This window comes from Limulus polyphemus, unplaced genomic scaffold, assembly GCF_000517525.1.
Source record: "Limulus polyphemus unplaced genomic scaffold, Limulus_polyphemus-2.1.2 Scaffold3080, whole genome shotgun sequence".
In the NCBI taxonomy this organism is placed as follows: Eukaryota; Metazoa; Arthropoda; class Merostomata; order Xiphosura; family Limulidae; genus Limulus; species Limulus polyphemus.
The window spans coordinates 121886-129350 of NW_013668690.1; the positions used below are offsets into that span (position 1 = coordinate 121886).

The 7465-nt window shown below is 34.1% G+C and overlaps 1 protein-coding gene across 4 annotated transcripts in view; it reads right to left on the reverse strand.

The window, feature by feature from the left end:
- The window catches only part of LOC106468618 (zinc finger protein Xfin-like), a 30667-nt gene extending 29078 nt beyond the window's left edge, over positions 1–1589 (reverse strand). For all 4 annotated transcript variants that reach the window (XM_022396962.1, XM_022396961.1, XM_013929048.2 and 1 more), the window contains exon 1: positions 1406–1589. The gene's annotated coding sequence lies outside the window, so the exon portion shown is untranslated. The remainder of the gene's footprint in view (positions 1–1405) is intronic.
- Between the last annotated feature and the right edge of the window lie 5876 nt (positions 1590–7465).

Sequence of the window (7465 nt, forward strand, 5' to 3'; positions counted from 1 at the left end):
AACCAAGTAGTACCGGAACTAAAGGTTACGTTAGTTTAGGTTCCGTAAACCAACTTAATTTAGTTTATTAATTAGTAAATATATTACTTCTATATAGTGTGTGTGTGTGTGTGTGTGTGTGTGTGTGTGTGTGTGTGTGTGTGTGTATATATATATATATATATAATTTTCTTCTTTACAAACATGTAACAATGGAAAACAAACAATAAAAATCAAAATCACTGGTGCAGTGATGTTGGATCCAAGAGTATTTAGGGGGGGGGGGAGTTACATCTAGTAAATCAAATACACTATGATTATAATGGTTTAGTCGCTTCCCCACCCCTTCATATTTTACTGTTTAACTAAAGGCAGGTAATTACCTCAAATTCATTGAATTTCGTGCAAAACTACTTGTGGGTTTATCTGCGCTAGCTGTCTGTAATTTAAAATTGATAGATTACAGGAAAGGCAGTTAGTCAACACCATCAACCGCCAATTCTTGGTAAAAAGTAGCCAATGAAAAGTGAGATTGACCGTTACATTATAATATTCGAATGGCTAAAAGGGTAAGTGTGTTCGGTGACGGGTTTCGAAACCACGACCTGCAGATTGCGAGTCGAGTGCCCTAACCACCACTGGCACTAGGCCAAAAACACAAATTCGACAGATATATTTGGAAACATACTAATTTTATTTTACTAATAACACTCCCTTTTTACGAGATAGTACGTTGTTTGAAATTGAACACAGACTCATCACAAGATGTTTTATTAAAAGTGGTACAAGGAAACATCTAATCCATCACTAATAACGAAATTTAATATATTCGAGAAAAGAAACTAATCCCCCCAAAATCTACTACCTATTTAATTTTATACGAAATTAAAACCAATGAATAATTCATGAAAAAGGAGTGATAGAAATATATCCAAAACCGAATTTTGTATCTTGATCTGTTTAAATGATAAAAAACAAATGAGACACTGACCATAAAGTTTATCAATCTCACATATTAACGAATATCTTGTCATATTTGAAGAATGGGTGTTTGAATTTCGATAGTATTTAAACTAGTGTCTACTTCACAAAAAAAGGCTCCACACACACATACTATTAGTCTACACAACTCAAAGTTTCCATGTTACAGTTGGATGCGAGGTTTTGTTTTAGCCGAAACAATATTTTTCTTTCTCAGATGTTTCCAAGAGCCTCCAGTCAGCACTGCGATTTTATAAACAGGAAAAGGTTTTCTCTTAAACTTAAAGGCAAAAAAAAAAATGATAGGATCATTTATATTATACAACTTACAAAGTCTAATGCTAAACTTATACACATATCTTAATATTTTTGACTGCCATTAAAAAAAACAACTCATTTGTTAAAGATATATTCCACGCATATAAACACTTGAAACATAACTCACATTTTTCTAGAAAGCCGTAGGTAACCTAACACCACATGCGTTATTTAACTACTCCTCTGTTTTAAACTGCTTTAGTCCAGACTTCAGTCTACTTTCGAGCACGTACTGCACCAGCTCGTATCACGATGTCAGACACGTGTATTCAGAATCATGCGCCTCTCTTGCAGTATTGAACGATCCGAGAATAGTAGATTTATGCAAAGAGCCACACGCGCGTGCCTCGTCACATGATCGCGTGTTGGCACGTATACTCAAGTCAGCAACAGACTTCACCAAGCTGTCAGTACAAGGCACTAGCAAGATTAAACTTTTCTTTTTATTTACATTGCTCGTGACTAGTATTAGTATATATATATATATATATATGTTCTGCCATATCAATTTATTGTGGCAAAGATGAAAATAAAGCATCACCAACAGGAATAACACTATATATGTATGGGATGTTTGTTAGTTTGCTAATTAAATGTACTTTGAATAATATATATATATATAAAATCTTACTTGAATCCTAAGGAATATCAAAACCATGAACGCCTGTAAATTCCAAGTATGCATATTATTCTCAAGCATTTTTTTAAATAAAGAAAACCTGAATAGATTTGCAATAAAAACGTAAAAAAAAACATTTTTATTCAATCACCCACCCTTCGAATCCTCAGTAAATTGTCTTGATTTTGATCGGTACAGGGAAGTTGGGTATTGTTTTTACACATTTTGTTTCCAACTCAATTGTTATGCTTACGCAGAGTAAGCATACATGAAGGCTATAACACAGGCAATACAAATATTGCATCTCACTGGTACTCAAGGTGACACGTACTGCGCGTGCACATTTATCACATTAGTCTAGGAATCGAGTGATATATATGTACGCTCAGAAAATCATGTCAGTAGTATATGCAACTAGCTATAAAAGCCGAGGAACCAGATACGTTTTACATTCATAATACTTGAAAAATGATTAAATATTGGGTAGGGGGTAAAAACAATCAAGCTTTACTGCCCCATGGCCCTCAAAATTGATATTTGAGATTTTAAACACTGGAATTTAGGAGAAATATTCTGAAATACGGAAAAAGTTTAAATGGGGGAGGCAAATATTTTTGACCCAGAGTCCTTTGATATCTAGTTACAGTGAATGTAATATAAATATTTACACGGAGGTTTCACAATTTGATTCAGCATATTGTTACTTTTAATAAACGCACTGATAAAATCACAAAAAGTATGTAATTATTAACCTTCCATTTTTCCCGTTTATGACGAGAAATTAAAAGTTTAAGCTAGTTTCTTTCTGAAATAGTCTACTTTATTAATAACTATTGAAACTCAGTAGACACATTACCGGAAAGACTTTTCTGTCTATTTGTTAATTTCAAAAATCTCTGACGCTCATGATCATCTTAGTTGATTTCATAGATTCATGTGCGTGTGTTACACATTTATTGTTTTCTGTTTCTTTTGCCCCCACCCCAGCGGCATGTCTGCGAACTTACAACGCTAGAATCCGGGTTTCGATACCAGTGGTGGGCAGAGCACAGATAGCTCGTTGTGTAGCTTTGTGCTTATCTACAAACACACAGATTGTTTCTTTTAACGATAATGAAAAATCGTCAAATGATAAAATATCTTGTTATGAACTTTTATCCGCTGTAGAACATCATATTTTGCGCAGAAGGGATAAATCCATTATAAGTTGTTCGTTTTATTTTGTAAAAGATCCTATGAGTTAGACATAAGTTCAAGTTTATGAAGAAGACTGAATATAAAAGTTTTTAAGATGATGAGAAAATTCAGAAAGTATACTGTTGAAAGATTCGCAAATGGACTAATTTGAAAGAAAAAGTCGCAGTTGACAAATTGTTAATATCTTTAAAGCAAAAGATAAAATAAACAAATTAAATGTATTTATCAATACAATTGCATGGAGATAATAAGTATTGTTACGTCTCTGTTCGTTTGTTAACCTTCCATAGAGATTCTTTCCCAGAAACTTCAGCGATACAAGTCCTTTCTTAAATAAAACTAGTTTATTCTTTCTCAGTTCAACTTTGCAATACACTTAATTTCCACAGTCATTTTAACTTAAACACACGCTATAATTCACAACGATTCACGCACGTTACTTACGGTAACTACCGCGCTTGACTCAATTGTGCGTCTCTGTCTGTCTGCAATTATCTTTTTTATATATATAAGCCGGCAAATGAAGTGACGGCAAAAAAAAAATAGAGGACGCGTAGAGAAGACTTGAGTTGCCATGAACAGACATGATCCTTCTAGAATCTCATGACGTGTTACTAGCGTCAAGTGACTTCCGCTGTCGTAACAGTATATTTGTATTTTATACCTGAACAGCACTTTATATGCGAAAAATAGGCTAAATGATCAGGTCATGCAAAGACCAGTAAGGTTCTGATATAACTTCCTAAATCCGAACTATTAACCAAAGGAAACACAGTAAATCAGCAGCATCCGCCGCACCAAGGACCTTATTTATCCAATTTTGAACCGAATAATATAATAGACTGTCACTCATTTAACACACCAGCATTTGAAAGTATGGGGCAAGCCTTGCAGCATCAAATAATACGCAAAACTGAAACAATCATAAATGAATGTGTTGAAAATTACTGTGTAACAAAAACTCAACTGTCATATTATCGATACAGAAACTTTGAATATTAAAGTATACCAATGTCACAAAATACTAGATATTTTAATAGTATATTGGCGGCCAAATACATGCGTACCCAAGTTTATTAATAATTTAAAAACACTGGTGAAACTGCGTGAAAACATTAAAACTGTACTCACAACGGACGACATAAATACTGACACATGAACCTTGAAAATCTGAGATGGAAGAATGTTTCAAACTTACTGGGACCATTTACATTATACAGAGGGTCGAGAACAATGTGTCATAAAGAAAAATCAGAAAAATACTATGTCATGAATATTGGTTTACATTTACATAATACAGAGTGTCGAGAACAATGTATCATAAAGACAAATCAGAAAAATACTATGTCATGAATATTGGTTTACATTTACATTATACAGAGGGTCGAGAACAATGTATCATAAAGACAAATCAGAAAAATACTATGTCATGAATATTGGAAAAGGAGAAATGATAAGAAAATTATTTGGCAAAATATAAACGAATTAATTTAGAATAAGATAAGTACCAAATACTGACGATACAGTATTCACAAATTTGAAAAATGGCATGCCCTTATATAACACTACTTAATAATACTAGCAGAAACGATGCCATACGGGCGGCTGTTTGTGCTAGTAATTAGTAATCGTAGTATGGATACATCATTGTAAAAATATTAGAAAAAGTAAATATTTTCTAGAAAAGGTTTTTTTTTTTTTCTAGGAAGTACTGCACGAGAAAAGTGTTCGGTTTGTGTTCTTTAGTCATATGCAACTCATTGCATTAAAATGATTCAATGTACAGAGCACAAAATTTTCATAAATTTTACTGGTATAAACTTGTAATGTTTTTATATATTAAAAGTGGTACCATTTATTGAAAATTAACAGTTTTTTTAAGAACTCCATATTTTTAGTACTATGTTTACAAATTACATCGATAAAGATATAATCATACCTCACGTACGGTCGTGTTCTTGTTGTGAGGAGAGTATTTTTTGTTTAAAATTGTCTTCTGTTATAAAGAAATGGTTGTTGCACATACTACAGTTATTTTTTTAATAGTCTGAATCTTGAATACCCAGAGCGTGAATTTTTTTATGGAATTTTGTTTGTGGTGCCATTCAATATATGACGCCACATTGTATTTATTATATCGGTCACATATATAGATAGATACATATAGACACGCTACGTCCATTATAGTAAGATTGTTAAATAAAGGAATGTCGGTCAATTTGGGGCACGAGTACCATCCAGAAAGAGACAACTGAACCAATAAGAGATGATGACACAACATTAAAGATGATCTAACGCTGATACATCTTCGAAAAAAGGTATTATCGCTAAAACTATACCCTACTGAGTTGTTGAATGGTTACCCTTAACAACTATGTGAGTTTAAGGTAAACGAACGCTTCAAGTCAAGGATAACGCTATGGAGTTGTGAGCGAAAAAGTGGTTAGCTAGGGCAATGAAAAAAAAAGATTGGTTTCTGACTCAGCACTACAACTCCTGTCAGAAGTTATTTACAAAAACGAGTATCTAGACAGAAATGTGTGTAAACAACATTCATTCCTCCTGTGAGAAATGTGAAAAAAATTTTAAGGTGGAAAAGGCACAACATCAAAAGCGCATCTCCCTATTCAAGGGGGGGGACACCTCTGTGTAAAACAACAACAACAACAAGCCAAGTGGATAAGAAATAAGGTGAGTTAAATAAAATAAATATATCTACAGAAGATTTTCTAGGAATGTCTTGGGCGAATATCAAAACATTCATTTTCTGAGAGCCCAATATGTCCTTCCACTCAATTAACTTCAACAATACAGAAAGGAGGTTCAGTTTAGAAATCAGATAATCTCAAACCAAACTCAGATATGTGCAAATATGGAATAAATGTAGAACTTGAAGGCAGCTTAGAAAATCTGTGAAGATGACACCAACTAAAGTTACTTTCCAAGATAATCCATTCAAGAAAAAAAGTATGTTAAATAGGTGAGTGGCCATTCTGGGAAAAGGATATGAATTTGGAGTTGAGTGCACCTGTGAGTTACACACAACATACCCAAATTGGAAGCTTATTTCTTCTACATAGCAAGTTTTCATTAAAAAGGGGCAAATTTCTTACGAGTTAAACGTCCTTGGCTGTGCAGCTAACATATTACCACTTAGTAATCTGCTATTCACAATACCTGTGGACAATATGAATGTATCTTCTAAGCCTTCGCATCACCAAAACAGAAAACAGTATTCAAATACGCCACAGTAGTTTCTGAAAGGAAATTTCCAGAGATGTATATTAACAAATTCATGCTACGTTTTAAAAAAAATACTCTCTATACTATACAATCGATCTTTGAACCTTTTCAGTGCCGTGTTTTGTAAGTGAGACCCATACAGGGGTTTTGGGGAAGACTTGGGCCCGCTTTGCAATGCTGTCGTTTAATATTATTGGTACTAAAGAAACCTACCACTAGCCCAGTATTTCCCGAATTTTATGTTCATATAACGTAGAAATGCTATGATTTTGTACATGGTAAACTTACAAAGGCTATATAACTGGAATATGTGAAGAATATAGTGAATTGAACTATTCAAGATCTGTTTAGGCGGAAATTTAAAAATGTGAGGCATTTCACGTTCATGTACTGAAAGGGCTGGTGGTTAGGGCATTTGACTCGCACTCCACTTGTCGCGAGTTCGAATCTCGTTACCAAACATGCTCGCCTTTTCAGCCATGCGGGTATTATATGATAATCAATCTCACTTTTTTTTTGGTAAAAGAGTAGCCCAAAAATTGGCTGTGGATGATGTTGACTATTTGCCTTCCTCCTACTCTACCACTTCTACATTAAAGACTGCTTCCGCAGACAGGCCTCAAATAGCCTTGCGCGAAGTTCAACAATCATGCTCTTATTGTTATTATGGTGTTTTGTATATTAACAACTGTAATATTTCATTCTTTAGGAGCAAGAAGCAGATATACCCGAAGTTGCTCCACTGTCTTCATCGTTTTATTAGCCTTATAGCTGGCTTGGTGTAAATGTAGTTTTTGTTTGTTAAGTACAAAGCTACACAATGAGTTATCTGTGGTTTGCTCATCACGGGTATCCAAAGCTGATTTTTTTAGCGTTATAAGCCTTCAGGTTTACTACTGAGTCACTGGGAAGGGCATAGATGCATGGTGATTTAAATTAGCATTATGTTTTATGCTTTCAGTTACTAACCAGAAATAATTGATCCTGGTGATAGTATACATACTGCCTCGATGGAGATGACAGCCCACTAATATTGGGTCCTGAAGTAAAAGGTTGACATTGTCAAGTGACTTCCAGTGATGTAAGGTTTTAATAGTGAATGACCAATTAAAACACCGTTACAGCTAC